The sequence below is a fragment of the Pristiophorus japonicus genome, unplaced genomic scaffold (assembly GCF_044704955.1).
Source record: "Pristiophorus japonicus isolate sPriJap1 unplaced genomic scaffold, sPriJap1.hap1 HAP1_SCAFFOLD_30, whole genome shotgun sequence".
NCBI lineage: Eukaryota > Metazoa > Chordata > Chondrichthyes > Pristiophoridae > Pristiophorus > Pristiophorus japonicus.
The window spans coordinates 7,385,579-7,405,696 of NW_027252779.1; the positions used below are offsets into that span (position 1 = coordinate 7,385,579).

Here is a 20,118-nt window from a genome sequence, read left to right on the forward strand (position 1 = left end):
ATTTTTTGAGGATGTAACTGGTAGAGTGGACAAGGGAGAACCAGTGGAGGTGGTGTATTTGGACTTTCAAAAGGCTTATGACAAGGTCCCACACAAGAGATTGGTGTGCAAAATTAAAGCAGATGGTACTGGGGGTAATATACTGATGTGGATAGAGAACTGGTTGGCAGACAGGAAGCAGAGAGTCGGGATAAACGAGTCCTTTTCGGAATGGCAGGCAGTGACGATTGGGGTGCTGCAGGGCTCAGTGCTGGGACCCCAGCTATTTACAAAGTACATTAATGATTTAGATGAATGAATTGAGTGTAATATCTCCAAGTTTGCAGATGACACTAATCTGGGTGGCGGTGTGAGCTGTGAGGAGGACGCTAAGAGGCTGCAGGGTGACTTAGACAGGTTAGGTGAGTGCGCAAACGCATGGCAGATGCAGTATAATGTGGATACATCTGAGGTTATCCACTTTAATGGCAAAAACAGAAAGGCAGAATATTATCTGAATGGCAGCAGATTAGGAAAAGGGGAGGTGCGACGAGACCTGGGTGTCATTGTACATCAGTCATTGAAAAAAGAAATGCAGTTACAGCAGGCGGTGAAGAAGGCAAATGGTATGTTGGTCTTCATATCTAGGAAATTTGAGTATAGGAGCAGGGAGGTCTTACTGCAATTGTGCAGGGCATGGGTGAGGCCTCACCTGGAATATTGTGTTAAGTTTTGGTCTCCTAATCTGAGGAAGGACATTCTTGCTATTGAGCAAGTGCAGCGAAGTATCATCAGACTGATTCCCGGGATGACAGGACTGACATATTAGAAGAGACTGGATCAACTGGGCCTGTATTCACTGGAGTTCAGAAGGATGAGAGGGGATCTCCTAGAAACATATAAAATTCTGACAGGACTGGACAGATTAGATGGAGGAAAAATGTTCCCGATTTTGGGGAAGTCCAGAACCAGGGGAAGTAGTCTAAGTATAAGGGGTAGACCATTTAGGACTGAGATGAGGAGAAACTTCTTTACTTACAGTGTTGTTAACCTGTGGAATTCCCTACCGCAAAGAGTCGATGATGCCAGTTCATTGTATATATTCAAGAGGGAGTAGATATGGCCCTAGCGGCGATAGGGATCAAAGGGAATGGAGAGAAAGCTGGAAAGGGGTAATGAGATGAATGTTCAGCCATGATCTTATTGAATGGTGGTGCAGGCTCGAAGGGCCAAATGGCCTACTCCTGCATCTATTTTCTATGTTACTATGTAATAAGCAATCAATCAATAACAAATAAAAATGTTGGCGAATTGGTTCTTTCTCAATGTGTAGATCTGCTCCTGGTGATATATCCTCAACCTCCTACTGACTGCAACTCAACTTGCATGCATGTGCAGTTGAAAATCAAAGAAAGCTCAGAAACTCTTTAGTGAACTTAAACTGGGGTCTCAAGCGATCGCTTGCAACCCAGAAAGCAAAATGAAAAATGGACCACAATCAATCAATAAATAAATAAACACACAAAAAATAGAAGTCCTACCTTCAGCAGGCCGCCGATGAGGGAGCCCATTCGGCCAGGGTTAGGGGCGGCGTTCTTCGGGCCCCTCCCACACAGCCTGCAGACCACACACAGAGATTCTGGGGGCGAGGAGCTCCTGCACAAGCGCGCACACTCGAGCGTACATGTGCAGAGGTCCTGGCACTGTTTTCAACACCGGTACCTGGCTGCGCCTCCATCGAGGCGAGACTGGGGAGCGGCCAAACTCGGCCTGAAGATTTTTGGCGCCCTAATCGGTGTAGAAAAGCGGCGCACCTCTGGTGAGTTCGCCATAAATCTCTACTCGTCAAATTTGGGCCCCAAGAGTGGGACTTTTTCAAATTTAACAATTTAGCACTTTGTTCTCACCAATGTGCGCGGTCCATTTAAATCTGCTGCACGGTGTCTCTTCCAGCGGTGGGAGCTGGTGAGCGGTCCGTTTAAATCTGCTGCACGGTGTCTCTTCCAGCGGTGGAAGCTGGTGAGCACCCTGCCCGGGACCCCGCGATTGATGCGTGACCGTGCTGCTACCCACCTTGAGGGCCGCCCACCAATGTTCCACTTAACAGCTCAGCAAAACTTATTAATTGGCCCTGCAGTCCAAATAATGGCCTATCCCTGCACTAAACCATCTTTAATGGTCTTCTGCCGCCTGACGTAGCTGGAAAATCTTTTGCAATGACTACCATAATTGCGCACTCTCTTCTTTTCCAAAGATCTCTTAGCTTCACTAATGGCTGATTTTGTCTCCCTCAGTTGGGGGAGATATTTCTCTCCATCTTCTGTAAACTGAATTCATCTGGATCTGATGTGAAATAGTTCAGGGACTCAGGCATCATTCACCCCTAGGCCTACGCTGGACGTTTCCTCAGTAGAGAATCAGTGGTTACAGCACAGAAGGAGGCTATTTGGCCCATCAAGTCTGTGCCGGTTCTTTGCAAGAACCCTTCAGCTAGTCCCACTCACCCGCCCTTTCCCTGTAGCCCTGCAAATCTTTTTCTTTCAGGTACTTATACAATTCCCTTTAGAAAACCGCGATTGAGTCTGCCTCCACCAACCTCTCGGGCAGTGCATTCCAGATCTAACCAGTAAGGATTCCTCTGGTACCGTTCCCTATATTTGTCAGTATACCGAAATCCAGCTTTCTTACACTCCACTCCTGGAGTCCCACTCCCTGAGATTACAACCTTCAGCAGGGTCAGCGGAGTTCCACAGTGGAAAGGACATGGTTCAGTCCTGGATGTGATTATGAGCAGCAATAACAACACAATCCAAACCCTGCAGTCACTTGGGAACTCGCTGGTGTATCAGCAGGCGAATGATCGCGTGAATCCCTTCCCACACATGGAGCAAGTGAACGGCCTCTCCCCGGTATGATCTCGCTGGTGTCTCAGAAGGTGGTAATTGTTGTGCATGTATACACCCTGTACACTCAATGTACAGTTATACAAGACCTATGAATGTATCTTTACACTGTATATACTCTGCCTGTACCACCAGAGGGTGCAACAGCTGGAGACCGAGAGGTCACCTGCACACCGCAGGTATAAAAGGGAGCCCAATCAACTTACTGTAACCTCATTCAGGAGCTGCAATAAAAGGACTAAGGTCACAACAGTGCAAGTGCAATATCTTACCTCGTGAAGTCATTACTACAGTGCTGGCAAACACTACAGTAATTACTGTTGAATCTGTTTCCACACACGGAGCAGGTGAACGGCCACTCCCCAGTGTGAGTGCGCTGGTGTGCCAGCAGTTCCTTTTTGCTTTTAAAGCTCTTCTCACAGGCAGAACATTTAAAAGGTCTGACATTGGTGTGAACAAGTTGGTGTCTCAGTCGGTGGGTTGAATAAATGAATCCTGACCCACACACGGAGCAGGTGAAGGTCTCTCCCCAGTATGAACTCGCTGGTGTGTCAGCAGCTCACATGACCGAGTGAATCTCATCCCACACACGGAGCAGCTGAACAGCCTCCCCCGCCAGTGTGATTGTGTTGATGAGTTTCCAGCTCAGACGGGTAATTGAATCCTTTCACACAGTCCCCGTATTTTCACGGTTTCTCCCCAGTGTGACTGCGTTTGTGTTTCGCCAGGCCACATGATCGGCTCAATCCTCGTCCACACACACAACACGTGTACAGTTTCTCCCCGCTGTCAACTCTGCTTTTTGTTTCCATGTTATGTTTGATGATATTCAGGTCCCGATGAATAGACTGGCCGATCATGATGTGATGTTGGAGTTAAATTTCCTGTCTACAAATCGTCCCCTTCTAATAACCTGTAAAATGAATATAAAAGAGATAAAATGGAGTGAGAGAGAGAGCCCAGAAAAACACAAAGGCTTGTTGTAAAATTGAGCTTAATCAGTCGAGGAATTTGTGGGGCAGTCTCTAGAAAAACAGTCACCATGAAAGCTGCCGGATTGTCACTAAAATCCCAACTGGCCACTAATGTCCTTCAGTGATATGGGGATCGGGCGGGAGAGTCAAGTTGAGGTCCAAGATCAGATATGGTCGTATTGACCGGCGGAGAAGGCTCGAATAACCATATCGCTGACTCCTGCTCCTAATCCTTATATTCTGATGGAAGGGAACCTGCCACACAACTAGTCACACGGCTTTTACCACCCAGAAGGAAAAGGGCAGCAGGTGAATGGGAACACTATCATCTGCAAGTTCCCCTCCAAGTCACACACCATCCGGACTTGGTCATATATTGCCATTCCTTCATCGTCACGTGGTCAAAATCCTGGAACTGGCTCCCTAACAGCACTGTGGGAGTACCTTCACCACACAGACTGCAGCGGTTCAAGTAGGTGACTCCTCACCAGCTTCTCCAGTGTAATTAGGAATGGCCAATAAATGCCGGCCTTGGCAGCGACAGAAACAGCCTGGGACAAATTTAAAAATCTGTAAATGTTCAATGGATTAAAATTCTCTCCAGAAATATTTGTTCCTGAAAATCTTGCCCATTGTCTGGACAGGGTGTGTTTAACAATGTAATCGCCACAAGAGCCCACCTCCCCGGGGGCCCCGCACGGATCCAGAGACCTCGTTCCCGGGGGCCCCGCACGGGCCCAGAGACCAACTCCCCGGGGGCCCTGAACACAGGCCCAGAGCCCACGTCCCCGGGGGCCCCGCACGGGCCAGATCCAACCTCCCCGGCGGCCCCGCACGGACAAAGAGCCCACCTTCCCGGGGGCCCCGAACAGGCCCGAGCCCACCTCCCTGGGGGCCCAGAGCCCACCTCCCCGGGGGCCCCGCACCGGCCCAGAGCCCACCTCCCTGGGGGCCCCGCACAGGCCCGAGTCCACCTCCCCGTGGGCCCGGCACGGGCCCAGAGCCCACTACTCCGCGAGTCCCGCTTGGGGAAAGACCAGAGCCGCAGATTGTTGTTCTGAGCCTGAGGCCCACAGCGGGTGTGTGTGAAGCGGATAATGCGGAGTGTTGTCTCTCGGGCGGGCGGGGCCTGGGCCCGCACTCGGTGTGTGTGAAGCCCGCGGCCCCCCGGGGTTTATTAACCCGCTCCCTCCCTCCGCCCATCTATCAGCCGCTGCCTCAGACAAGCCGCCCCACCGCGCATGCTCGGCTCACATTGTCCGGGTGATTGACGGCGGCTCCGGGCCAATTGGAAAAGCGGGGGCGGGGCTGGATGACCGAGCGGGCGGTGGGTCCTCCAACCAATCGGAGTGTGCGTGGGGCGGGGCTGAGCCAGGATCTCCCGCACTGAGCATGCGCGGGCGGCGGCGGCGACAGTTGTGGGACCCGGATGACGTCGTTTGTCGGCGCGGGGTAGGAATTGGAGCCGCGCGTGGGGCTGGTGAGTGTCATGAACACCTGGTGTCGGGCACAGGGCCAATCACAGCCCAGAGGCTGATCGGGGGCTTGACCCGCGGTGACAGGCCACGGGACAGCGGGGTCACCGGCCGCCAGCTGTGAATTGGGAAGGAGGAAAACTGGGAGGCGTTCTAAAGCAAATGGTGCAATTTGCAGGTGAACACAAAGCTGTGAGGGGGCAGGGTCCGCAGATTAATCTGTTCCACCATTAACAGCAGTATATAATACTACAAGCAAGTTCTGGTCAACCTTTATCAGTCACTTTATGACCTCAGATATTGAGGATTAGCCTCAATTCTGGGACATCAATAATAACTTTCAAAACCAGGAATGTTCAAAGGAAAGATTTTCTGGTGTTTTGAGGCAGGTGCAGTGAGTGGGTCTTTCAGTAAGTCGGACAGGCTCGATTGGCCGTATAGCCTCATTCTGTGCCGTATGATTCCCTGAAATGGTGAGAGTCAGGGAGTGTGTGGTAAGGGAGAGCCCATCACCAAAACAGAGAGATATTACAGATATATAGGGAGCGTCAGAGTGTATAAAAAGGTGACGAGTGCACAGACACCCAGAGTCAGCACCTTCAGGGGAAAGGAACCAGTGAGTGTAGAACTGAACCAAGCCAGAGTCAGCACCTTCACGGGAGGGGAACGAGTGAGTGTAGAACTGAACCCAGCCAGAGTCAGTACCTTCAGGGGAGGGGAACCAGTGAGTGTAGAACTGAACCCAGCCAGAGTCAGTGCCTTCAGGGCGGAGGCACAGACGTTTCGGGAGGGAGTTCCAGAGCTTGGGGCCTTGGCAGCAGAAGACAAGGCCACCAATGCTTGAGCGATTATAATCAGGGATGCTCAGGAGGGCAGAATTAGAAGAGCGCAGACATCTCTGGGGGTTTTGGGGCTGGAGGAGATTACAAAGATAGGGAGGGACGAGGCCATGGAGGGATTTGTAAACAAGGATGATAATTTTGAAATCGAAGCGTTGCTTAACCGGGAGCCAATGTAGGTCAGTGAGCACAGGGGGTGATGGGTGAACGAAACATGGTGCGAGTTAGGACCCGGGCAGCCGAGTTTTGGATGAGGTGAAGATTACGTGGGGTAGAATGTGGGAAGCCAGCCAGGAGTGTGTTGGAATAGTCAAGTCTAGAGGTAACCGAGGAATGGACGAGGGTTTCAGCAGAAGGGGAGCTGGGTCAGGAGTGGAGACGGCCGATATTACACAGGTGGAAATAGGCGGACTTGGTTTTCTGGGGATATGTGTTCGCAGCATTGTGCATAAGATCATCAGCCATTTTGACAGAATGAAAGCGCAGGAGGCCATTCGGCCCATCGTGGCTGTGCTGGCTCTATGGTAGAGCTATCCAGTTAGTTCCACTCCCCTTATCTTTCCCCATGGCTCTGCAAATATTGTCCCTTAATATTTATCCAATTCACTTTTGGAAGCCACTATTGAATCTGCTTCCACCACCCTATCAGGCAGTGCATTCCAGATTGCAACAACTCGCTGCTTATACAATGGTTCCTCATGTCGCCTCTGCTTCTTTTGCCAATCACCTGAACTCTGTGTCCTCTGGTTACCGACCCTTCTGCCACTGGAAAGTGTTTCTCCTTATTTTGTCTATTAATACCGTTCATGATTATGAACACTGTATCAAATCTCCTCATAACCTTTTCAGCTCCAAGGAGAATTACCGCAGCTTCTCCAGTATCTCCACATAACTGAAGTCCCTCCTCCTTCGTACCATTCTAGTAAATCTCTTCTGGTCCCTCTCTAAGGTGTAGATACCCTTCTGAAAGTGTGGTGCCCAGAATTGAGCACAATGTGTCAGCTGAGACCTCACCAGTGTTTATAAAGGTTGAGCAGAACTAAACATCAAATGCTGATATTTGTGTGATGGAGTTTAGATGGGCGAGGTTTATCCAGTCATTTGGATGTGAGCTGAAACTTGTGCACTTGGAGCCGGGAGCCAGGGACACGCTGTATAACCGGGCACAGACACTCTGCACAGCCCACAAATCACTTGTTTCCCACTTGGCCCAGAAGGAGTTATTAAATGCAACAATTCATTTGATTTGACTTTCAATAGTTTTGTTCATAAATTTAATTGTGCTTCTCTAATTTTATTTCTTAACTCAGATTCACGACCCCATTTTATTTCTTCCTCTGAGCCTCTCAACTTAATCTGGCAATGTAATGTTGGCGAGTGGTGATTGATTTTCCTGGGAACCAACAGGAAGAGAGCTCAGAGGCCGGAGGGCCCAGGGAGCAGCGTGTTCTGCAACCAATTGCGGTGCTTGAGGGGTGGATCCAGAGTCGGCCTGTCAGATGAGTCTGTATGAACCCCTGTTAAACTATTCATCTTTTAATGTTAAATCGAGATCTCTTTTGTCAGCAAAACAGTTTAACAATTTTCTGTATTTTGTTTCACTGGAGTTCCTATTATGAGTTTCAGACACTTCAGTGCCAAGTGGACCAGGTGTTTAAAGGTCATTCATTTCCCTCATGTCGCTGTTAGTTAAAGATACAGAGATTTATTTCCTTTCATTAAGCATCTTTTGTAAGTAAACACAAATCATTTCTGTTAGCAATGAGTCACATTCTGCACTGGGGGAGACGGCTGGTGGCTTCAGGCTTTAAAATTATCATCCTCTTGTTCAAATCCCTCCAAGGCCTCGCCCCTCCTTATCTCTGTAACCTCCTCTAGCACGCCAATCCTCTTAATAAGGAGAAACAATTTTCAGTGTCAGAAAGTTCAGTAACCAGAGGCACAGTTTGAATATGATTGGCAAATGAACCAGATGCTACATGAGGGGACTAATGAAGCAGCGAGATGTTATGGCCTGGAACGCACTGCCTGTTCGGGTGTTGGCTGCAGGTTCACTTGTAACTTTCGAAAGAGATGAACATGATTTGAAAACATTTTCAGCTTTATGGGGCAAGCGTACGACAGGAGTCCCCTGAGTACATCTCGCTCGCTAACCAGTATTGAGTTCTGGATACTGATGAGGGCGATGCTTTCTCTGGGGAGTGCAGCAAGAGCCATGTCCACGACACCGTGGGTGGCTCAGCTGCACAGGTCAGGGAGGAAGAAGAGTGGAAGAGTAATAGTGGGAGTAGATTTGATAGTTAGAGGATCAAACAAGCGCTTCTGCAGGCACAGACATGATTGCAAGATGGTATGTTGCCTCCCTGGTGTCAGGGTCAAGCATGTCACTGAATGGCTGCAGGACATTGTTGAGGGGGGAGGATCAACATCCAGAGGTTGTGGCCCATATCGGGACCAATGACATCGGTAGAAAGAGGGATGTGATCCTGTAGGCAAATTTTAGGGAGCTAGGAAAGAGATTAAAAAACAGGACCACAAAGGTAATAATGTCAGGATTACTCCAGGTGCCACGTGCTGGTGAGTACAGAAATAAGAGGAGAGAGCAGATGAATGCATGGCTGGAGTTTGGTGCAGGAGGGAGGGCTTTAGATTTCTGAGGCATTGGGAGCGTTTCTGGGGGAGGTGGGACCAGTACAAGCCAGACAGGCTGCACCCCAACAGCACCGGACAATATCCTCACTGGATAGAGAGAGGGGGCAGTATGGATAGAGAGAGGGAACGGTATGGATCGATAGAGAGAGAGGGCAAATTATGGATAGAGAGGGGGGACAGTATGGATAGAGAGTGGGGACAGTATGGATAGAGAGGGGGGACAGTGTGTATACAGAGGACAATATGGCTAGTGTTTGGAAGGCAGAGGAAACAAAGGCTAGAAAATAGAAAATAAGGGAGTTTGGCAGCGCTAAATGCCAGTGCCAGTGTGTTTCAATGAGATCACTCTCATTTTTCTAAACTCCAGAGAGTATAGGCCCATTCTACACAAACTCTCATCATAAGACAGCCCTCTCATCACAGGAATCAATCTACAAATACTTCAATGCCAATGCAAGGAGTCTAGGGATTAAGGCAGATAAGCTGAGGGCACAGACAGACATGTGGGGGTATGATATTGTAAATTTATTGAAACACGGCTAAAGGAACTGCAGGAATGGCAGCTCAACATTCCTGGTTACAGGATCTTAAGACGAGATAGAGATGGGGGATAAAAAAAGGATTGCGCGCCGCAATATTGATTCAATAAACAATTCCAGTTGTGGGGAGGGATGATATGTTCAAAGGATCATCAAATGAGGCCACATGGGAGATGTGAAGAAGAAAAAAAGGGCAGTCACACCGCTGGGGATGTAGTATACACCCCCAAACAGTCAGAGGGGGAAAGAAGAGCAAATATGTCGGCACATTTCTGATACGGGCAAAAATAATAGGGCAGTAATAGTCGGGGATTTCAACGAACCAAATATTAACTGGGATAGAATTAGTATGAAAGATATAGAAGTAGCAGAATTATTAAAATGCGTGCAGGAGAACTTTTTTAGCCATTACGTAGCAAGCCCAACAAGAGAGGGGGTGGTTCTGGAATTAGGTTTAATGAATGAAGCTTGGGCAGGTGGAAGGGGTATCAGTGGGAGAGCATTTTGGTGCTGGTGACCATAATTCACTGAGATTTAGGGTCGTTATGGAAAAGGAAAAGATGGACCAGGAATAAAAGTTCTCAATTGTGGTAAAGCTAATGTTACTAAGCAGAGATGTGATTTAACCAAAGTGGACTGGAAACAGCTACTTGAAGGTACATTATTGTCAGAGCAGTGGGAGGCATTCAAGGTGGAGATAGCGAGGGTTCAGAGCAAGTATGTTCCCTTAAGATAAAGAGTGGGACTATTAAATCTAGAGCCCCTTAGATGTCAATATTAGAATATCAGAGATAGGAGCAGGAGTAGGTCATACGGCCCCTCGGTCCTGCTGCGCCTTTCAATAAGATCATAGCCCTCAACTCCACTTTCCCACCTGATCTCCATATCCCTTGATTCCCCGAGAGTCCAAAAATCTATCCATCTCATCCTTGAATAGATTGAGCATTCACAGCCCTCTGGGGCAGAGAATTCCAAAGGTTCACAACCCTCTGAGTGAAGAGATTTCTCATCTCTGTCTTAAATGGCCTGCCCCTTATCTTTAACCGCGAGTTATAGTCACTCCATCCTGGGGGAATCGACCTCTCAGCATCTACCCTGTCAATACCATTCAGAATCTTGTCTGTTTCAATGAGATCCCCTCTCATTCTTCCAAACTCCAGAGAGTATCGGTCCATTCTACAGAATCTCTCATCGTAAGACAGCTCTCTCATCCCAGGAATCAATCTTGTGAACCTCCATTGCACCATCTCCAAGGCAAGTATATCTTTCCTTAGATAAGGAGACCGAAACTGCCCAGTACTCCAGGTGTGGTCTCACCAAGGCCCTGTACAATTGTAGCAATAGATCCTTACTCTTATACTCCACCCCTTTACAGCTTGCTGTAGCTGCATGCTCGCGTTCTGTGTTTCTTGCACAAGGATACCCAAATCTCTCTCAACACCAACATTAAAAGTTTCTCACCATTTAAAAGATATTCTGTTTTTCTATTCTTCCTACCAAAGTGAATAGCCTCACATTTCCCAACATTATACTCAATCTTCCAGCTTACTGCCCATTCACATCGTCTGTATATATATCTTTGCACTCTTGTGTTCTGCTCACAGCTTACTGTCTCACCGAGCTTTGTATCGTCAGCAAATATTACACTCGGTCCCTTTATCTCGGTCATTAATATAGATTGTAAATAGCTGAGGCCCCAGCACTGATGCTTGCTGCACCCCACCAGTTACAGCCTGACGGAATCCAAGCCCCTCACACACAACAATTGGTTGGATGACCAACCGCCCATTTGGTCCTCCAGCCCCGCCCCACTCTTCCGATTGGTGGGGAGCTGACGTCACTCACCCGGGCAGTGTGCGCTGAGCATGTGCAGGCGTCGGTGGCAGACGCTGACGGAGGAGGTGAGCGAGCTCCAGGGAGCGCGTTAAAGAAACGCAGGGGGCAACAACACCGAGTGCAGCCCCGGGCCCGGATATAAACCGGGGAACATTCTTCCCACACCGGGGGGGGGATATAAACCGGGGAACATTCTCCCCACACAGGGAGGAGGGGTACAAAACCAGGGAACATTTTCCACACACCGGGGGGGGGAATATAAACCGGGGAACAATCTCCCCACACCGGGGGGGGATTAAACCGGGGAACATTCTCCCCACACCGGGGAATATAAACCGGGGAACATTCTCCCCACACCGCGGAACATAAACCGGGGAACATTCTCCCCACACCGGGGGTGGGATATAAACCGGGAAACATTCTCCCCACACCGGGGAATATAAACCGGGGAACATTCTCCCCACACTGGGGAATACAAACTGGGGAACATTCTCCCCATACCGGGGGGGGATATAAACCGGGGTACATTCTCCCCACACCGGGGGATGACATAAACCGGGGAACATTCTCCCCACACCAGGGGGGAGGGGGGGATATAAACCAGGGAACATTCTCCCCACACCGCTGGGGGGGATATAAACCGGGGAACATTCTCCCCACACCGGGGGGGAATATAAACCGCGGAAAAATCTCCCCACACCGGTGAATATAAACCGGGGAACATTCTTCTCACACGGGGGGGGGAACGTAAACCGGGGAAAATTCTCCCCACACCGGGGAATATAAACCGGGGAACATTCTCCCCATACCGGGGAATATAAACCGGGGAACATTCTCCCCACACCGGCGGGGGGGATATAAACCGGGGAACATTCTCCCCACACCCGGGGGGGGGATATAAACCGGGGAACATTCTCCCCACACCGGGGGGGAGGGGGTAATATAATCCGGGGAACATTCTCCCCACACCGGGGGGGAGGGGGGGATATAAACCGGGGAACATTCTCCCCACACCGGTGGGGGGGATGCAAACCGGGGAACATTCTCCCCAAACTGGGGGGAGGGATATAAAGCGGTGAACATTCTCCCCACACCGGGGGGAGGGAATATAATCCGGGAAACATTCTCCCCACACCGGGGGGAGGGAATATAAATCGGGGAACATTCTCCCCACACCGGGGGGCGGATATAAACCGGGGAACATTCTCCCCAGACCGGGGGGGTAATATAAACCGGGGAAAATTCTCCCCACACCGGGGAATATAAACCGGGGAACATTCTCCCCAGACCGGGGATTATAAACCGGGGAACATTCTTCCCACACCGGGGGGGTATATAAACCGGGGAACATTCTCCCCATATCGGGGGGGGGGATATAAACCGGGGAACATTCTCCCCACACCGGGGGTGAGGGGGGATATAAAGCGGGGAACATTCTCCCCACACCGTGGGGCGGGATATAAAACGGGCAACATTCTCCCCACAACGGGGGGAGGGAAGGAGGAAATAGAAACCGGGGAACATTCTCCCCACACCGGGGAGAGGATATAAACCGGGGAACATTCTTCCCACACCGGGGTGGTATATAAACCGGGGAACATTCTCCCCACACCGGGGGGGTGATATAAACCGGGGAACATGCTCCCCACGCCGGTGGGGAGGGTGGATATAAACCGGGGAACATTCTCCCCACACCGGGGGGGGTGGATATAAACCGGGGAACATTCTCTCCACAACGGGGGGTGAGGGGGGATATAAATTGGGGAACATTCTCCCCCTGCCTGCCTGGTCCTGGGTCCGCTCCAGCCCGAAGGAGCGGTCCGTGCATGCGCTGTGTCTGCGTCAAACTCTCAGGGAGCCTCTGTAAATCAACGAGAAATAGTAATGGACCAGGGAGCGTCTGTAAATGAAGGAACAATGATGACTGAGCAGGGAGCGTCTGTAAAGGATTCTAGATTATAAGAACATTGTAGCACAGAAGTGGGCCATTCGGCCCATCGAGTCTGTGCCGAGACTTTCGGGGAGCACTCCGGTTATGCCACTTCCCCCGCTCTTTCCCCAAATCCCTGCAATGTCATTCTGCTTCAAGTGTTTGTCCATTTCACTTTTGAAGGCTACTATTGACTCTGTCTCCACCGCTCCGTCAGGCAGTGCATTCCAAACCCTAACCACTCCTTGTGTGAAAATGGTTTTCCTCATGTGACCTCTGTTTTTGCCAATTGCCTCTAAGCTGTGCCCTCTGGTTACCAGCCGTTAGAAACAGTTTCTCTATTTATTCTATCTAATCTTCATGAATTTTAACACCTCTATCAAATCTCGTCTTAGCCTTCTCTGCCCCAAGGAGAACAATCCCAGCTTCCCCAGTCTCCACGTAAATTAAGTTCCTCATCCCTGGAACCATTCCAGTAAATCTCTTCTGTCCCCTCTCCAAAGCCTTTGTGTCGTTCCTGAAGTTTGCCAAAATTAGACCCAATCCTCCAGCTGGGGTTGAGCTAGTGTTTTATATAGCTTAAGCATAACTTCGCGGCTTTAGTACTCTGTGCCTCGATTTATAAAGCCCAGGATCCTTTACACTTTATTAACAGCTTTGTTAACCTGTCCTGCGACCTTCAAAGATTTATTAAAAAATTTAAATATTACAAAAAATGGTGCAGAAATGGTGAGTGGTCAGAGAGCGTCTGTAAAGGAAGGAGAAATGGTGACTGGTCAGGGAGCGTCTGTAAAGGAAGGAGAAATGGAGAGTGGTGAGGGAGCGTCTGTAAAGGAAGGAGAAATGGGGAGTGGTCAGGGAGCGTCTGTAAAGGAAGGAGAAATGGAGAGTGGTGAGGGAGCGTCTGCAAAGGAAGGAGAAATGGAGAATGGTGAGGGAGCGTCTGTAAAGGAAGGAGAAATGGGGTGTGGTCAGGGAGCGTCTGTAAAAGAAGGAGAAATGGAGAATGATGAGGGAGCGTCTGTAAAGGAAGGAGAAATGGAGAGTGGTGAGGGAGCGTCTGTAAAGGAAGGAGAAATGACGACTGGGCACGAAGCTCAATTTTTAAATTCTCATCCTTGTTTTTAAATCGCTCCGTGGCCTCGCCTCTCCCTATCTCTGTAACCTCCTCCAACCCTACAACCCTCCAGGATCTCTGGCCTCCCTCGCATTCCTGGTTTTAATCACACCACAATAGGTGGCCATGCCCTCTGCTGCGTCGGCCCTAAGCTCCAGAATTACCGCTCCCTCCTCCTTTAAGTCCCAAACAACATAGGAAATAGGAGCAAGATTCGGCCATTTGGCCTCTCGAGCCTGCTGCGCCATTCAATAAGATCATGGCTGATCTGATCATGGACTCAGCTCCACTTTCCTGCCCGCTCCCCATAAGCCTTTACTCCCTTATCGTTCAAAAATCTGTCTATCTCCACCTTCAATGACCCAGCTTCTGCAGCTCTCTGGGGCAGAGAATTCCACAGGTTTACAACCTTCTGAGAGAAGACATTTTTTCCCCATCTCAGTTATAAATGGGCGGCCTCTTATTCTAAGACTATGTCCTTTAGTTTTAGATTCCTCTATGAGTGGATGCAAATACCCTCTCTGCATCCACCTTATCGAGCCCCCTCATTATATTGTATGTTTCAATAAGATCACCTCTCATTCTTCTGAACTCCAATGAGTATAGGCCCCACCTATTCAACCTATCTTCATAAGACAACTCCCTCATATCGGGAATCAACCTAGTGAACCTTCTCTGACAGCCTCCAATGCAAGTATATCCCCCCTTAAATAAGGAGCCTAAAACTGTACTCAGTACTCCAGGTGTGGCCGCACCAATACCCTGTACAGTTGGAGCAGGGTCTCTGCTTTTATACTCTTTCCCCCTTGCAATAAAGGCCAACATTCCATTTGCCTTCCTGATTACTTGCTGTACCTGCATACTAACTTTTTGTGTTCGATGCACAAGGACCACCAGGTCCCTCTGTACTGCAGCACTTGCAATTGTTCTCCATTTAAATTATAATTTGCTTTTCTATTATTTCTGCCAAAGTGGATAATCTCACAGTTTCCCAAATTATACTCCATCTGCCAAATGTTTTCCCACTCACTGAGCCTTTGCAGATTTTTTGTGTCCTCCTCACAACTTACTTTCCCACCCATCTTTCTATCATCAGCAAACTTGGCAACATTACACACTGTCTCTTCATCCAAGTCATTAATATGGATTGTAAATAGTTGATGACCCAGCACCGATCCCTGTGGCACCCCACTAGTCACTGTTTGTCAACTGGAAAATTACCCATTTATCCCGACACTGTGTTTTCTGTTAGTTCGCCAATCCTCTATCCATGCTAATATATTACCCCCAACCCAGTCAGCTTTTGTCCTGTGCAGTAACCTCTTATGTGCCACCTTATAGAATGCCTTCTGGAAATCCAAATACACCACATCCACTGGTTCCCCCTTATCCACCCTGCTCGTTACATCCTCAAAGTACTCCAGTGAATTTGTCAAACATGATTTCCCTTTCATAAAGCCATGCTGACTCTGCTTGATTGAATCATGCTTTTCCAAATGTCCCATTACTGCTTCCTTAATAATGGACTCCAACATTTTCCCAACGACAGATGTTTGGCTGACTGGTCTATAGTTTTCTGCTTTTTGTCTGCCTCCTTTTTTAAATAGGGACATCACCAGAATCCAGGGAATTTTGGAGGATTACAACCAATCCATCCACTATCTCTGCAGCCATTTCGCTAAGACCCTCGGATGTAAGGCATCAGGTCCAGGTGACTTGTCCACCTTTAGTCCCATTATTTTAGCAATACCACTTCATTACTGATATTGATTGTATTAAGTTCCTCCCTACAGTTGATTATCCACTATTGGGATGTTTTTAGTGTCTTCTACCGTGAAGACCGATACAAAATATTTGTTCAACGTCTCTGCTATTTCCCTGTTCTCCATTGTTAATTCCGCAGTCTCATCCTGCAGGGGACCAACATTTACTTTAGCCACTCTTTTCCTTTTTAACCTTCTTTAAAATGTGCCTCTTTGACCCTCGGTGTCAAATTCTATCTGCTAATGCTCATGTGAAGCACCAGGGGACATTTTACAGAGTTATTACAAGGCTGTGATAGATACATTTTTGGCGTTTCGGGAAATCGAGGGATATGGAGATCGGGCGGGAAAGTGGAGTTGAGGTTGATGATTAGCCATGATGTTATGAATGGTGGAGCAGGCTCGAGTGGCCGTATGGCCTACTCCTGATAATACTGTTATGTTCTTAAAGGCGCTGTATAAATGAAAGTTATTGTTGTCTATAAAGGAAGGAGAAATGGTGATGGGTCAGGGAGAGTATTAGATCAGGACTGGGAGATATGGCAGATGGACAGCTTATAGGGAGCGATAGAGTGAGGGAAAGAAGAGAGAGAGAGAGAGAGAGACCATGTACACAAGAAATGAACTGGAAAGTTCGGCGGGGAAGAGGAGATGGGGAAGTGACAGCAGACAAAAGGAGCCACAATGGGAGAAGGGAGAGTAATAAAAGACACATAGAAAATAAAAAGATTGCATTTGTTTTGCACCTTTCACCACCACCAGATGCCCCAAAGCACTTTACAGTCAATTAAGTTCTTTTTGAAGTGCAGTCACTATCGTAATGTAGGAAACGCAGCAACCAATTTACAATGTGATTACGACCAGATAATCTGCTTTATTGATGTTAAGGGAAAATATTGGTAAGGACATCGGGGGTAACTCCACTGTTCTGCTTGAAATAGTGCAATGGGACCTTTTACGTCCACCTGAGGGAGCAGAAGGGGCCTCGGTTTAACATCTTATCCAAAAGACAGCACCTCCGACAGTACAGCAGTCCCTCAGCACTGCACTGGAGCATCAGCCGAGATTTCTGTGTTCATGTCTCTGGAGTGCGACATCAACCCACAACCTTGTGACTCAGAGGCAAGTGTGTTACCCACTGAGTCACAGCTGACACAAATACTGACACATTTAGAGCAGTTTAGCTCAGTTGGAGATGTTAGAAGATCCATTTATCAATGCTTCGATATTTTGTCTATTCCTCAAAATCAGTAACATTTTGGAAGGTTCCAGTCAATGTTCACAGATTAACAATAAGAAATAGGAGCAGGAGTAGGCCATTTGATCCCTCGAGCCTGCTCTGCCATTCAATAAAATCATGGCTGATCTGTTCTTGACCTCAACTCCACTCTCCTGCCTGCTACCCATAACTCTTGAATCCATTACAATTCAAAAATCTGTCCATCTGCCCTTTAAATATATTGACTGGCTCAGCCTCCAAAGCTCCCTGGGGGAGAGAATTCCAAAGATTCACGACCCTCAAAGAAGAAATTCCTCCGCATCTCCGTTTTAAATGGGCGACCCCTTATTCTGAATCGATGCACCCCAGTCTAGATTCCTTCACAAGGGGAAACATCCTCTCTGCATCTACCCTGTCACGCCCCCTCAGAATCTTACACGTTTCAATAAGATCACCTCTCATTCTTCGAAACTCCAATGAGTACAGGCCCAACCTGTTCAAGCTTACTTCATAAGACAACCCCTTCATCTCAGGAATCAACCTCGTGAACCTTCTCTGAACTGCCTCCAATACAAGTATATCCGTCCTTAAATAAGGAAACCAAAACTGTACGCAGTACTCCAGGTGTGGTCTCACCAACACCCTGTACAGTTGTAGCAAGACTTCTCTACTCTTATACTCCATTCCCCTTGCAACATTGCATTTGCCTTCCTGATTACTTGCTGTACCTGCATTCTAACTTTTTGTGTTTCATGCACAAGGACCCCCAGATCCCTCTGTACTCCAGCATTTTGTAGTCGACATTTAAATAATAATTTGCCTTTTTATTCTTCCTATCAAAGTGCATAAACTCACATTTTCCCACATTATATTCCATCTGTCAATTTTTTGCCCACTCACTGAGCCTGTCTATAACCCTTTATTGATTCTTTGTGTCCTCCTCACAACTTGCTTTCCCACCTATCTTTGTATCAGCAGCATATCTGGCTGCAGTGCACTCCATCCCTTCATCCAAGTCATTAACATAGATTGTAAATAGTTGAGGCCCCAGCACTGATCCCTGTGGCACCCCACTAGTTACAGTTTGTCAGCCTGAAAATTACCCATTTATCCCGACTCTCTGTTTTCTGTTAGTTAGCCAATCCTACATCTATGCTAATATATTACACCCAACCCTCTGAGCTCTTATATTGTGCAGTAACCTTTTATCTGGCAACTTATCGAATGACTTCTGGAAATCCAAATACACAACTGCTACTCGTTCCTCTTCATCCACGCTGCTCGTTACATCCTCAAAGAACTCGAACAAGTTTGTCAAATGTGATTTCCCTTTCATAAAACCATGCCGTCTCCGCTTGACTATTATGGTTTTCTAAATGTCCTGATACTATTTCCTTAATAATGGACTCCAGCATTTTCCCAATGATAGATGTTAGACTAACTACTCTATAGTTTCCTGCTCTCCGTCTCCCTCCCTCCCTTGTTGAATAGGGGTGTTGCATTTGAGGTTTTCCAAACCACTGGGACCTTGCCAGAATCCAGGGAATTTTGGTAGATTACAAGCAATCCATCCACTTTCTCTGCAGCCACTACTTTTAAGACATTAGGATGCAGGCCATCAGGCCATCAGGTCCAGGAGACATCCACCTTTAGTCCCAATATTTTGTCTTGTACTTTTTCTCCAGTGACAGTGATTGTTTTACGTTCCTCGCTCCCTTTGACCCCTTGATTATCTATTATTATTGGGATGTTTTTCACCGTGAAGACCATACAAAATATTTGTTTAAAGTATCTGCCATTTCCCTGTTTCCCATTATTAAGTCCCCGTCTCATCCTCTGAGGGACCAACGTTTATTTTAGCTCTCTCTTCCTTTTTATATATCTGTAGAAGCTCTGACTGTATTTATATTTCTTGCCAGTTTACTCTCAGTCTATCTTCTCCCTCTTTATTATTTTATTAACACAATTCTTAAAACCACACAGCAGAAGGAAAGAATGTTCCATAACAAATAGAATTGTCTCTTCTGAATTTCGATCCTGTACTTACAGTGATGACTTTTGTAAACTCCTTTTGCAGGGTGTTAGAAGGGGACGATTTTAAGGAGGGAAATTGAAACTAAACATCACGTCAAGATCTGATAGTGTCACTCGATTCATCAGGACTTGAATATCATCGGCCTTTGAATTTGGAAGGAGAAATGTTTATTTATTCTGTCTGTGGGGTAAGATTACAAACATCAGTGTGACTGAAAAAGCAGAGACACACACACCCGAGTGATAGTGTTTCACTGCACTGATTGTGGAGAGAGCTTTTACCAGTTACACAGCCTGAAAAACCATCGCACCATTCACAGCAGCGAGAAACTGTAAACGTGTTGTGTGTGGAGGAGGCTTCAACTGATCATCCAACCTGGAGAGACGGAAGCACACACGCACCACGGAGAAACCGTTGAAATGTGGGGACTGTGGGAAGGGATTCAGCTACCCGTGTGCGCTGGAAATTCATCAACACAGTCACACTAGGGAGAGGCCGTTCACCTGCTCTGAATGTGGAAAAGGATTCACTCCGTCATCCGACCTGGTGGCACACCAGCGGGTTCACACCGGGGAGAGGCTGTACACCTGTTAAGAGTGTGGGAAGGGATTAATTGTGTCATCCCACCTGGTAACACACCAGCGAGTTCACACTGGAGAGATGCCGTTCACCTGCTCAGAGTGTGGGAAGGGATTTACTTTGTCATCCAGCCTGCTGACACACCAGCGAGTTGACACTGGAGAGAGCCGTTCACCTTCTCTGAGTGTGGGAAGGGATTCACTCAGTCATCCCACCTGCTGAGGCACCAGCGAGTTCACAAGGGACTGCAGTGCTTGTATTCTGCTGTCATTGGTGCT

General features: G+C 48.0%; 1 pseudogene; it reads left to right on the forward strand.

Annotated features, from left to right (window-relative positions):
* The window catches only part of LOC139248899 (zinc finger protein 436-like), a 99,378-nt pseudogene that overhangs the window by 48,766 nt on the left and 30,494 nt on the right, over positions 1-20,118 (forward strand).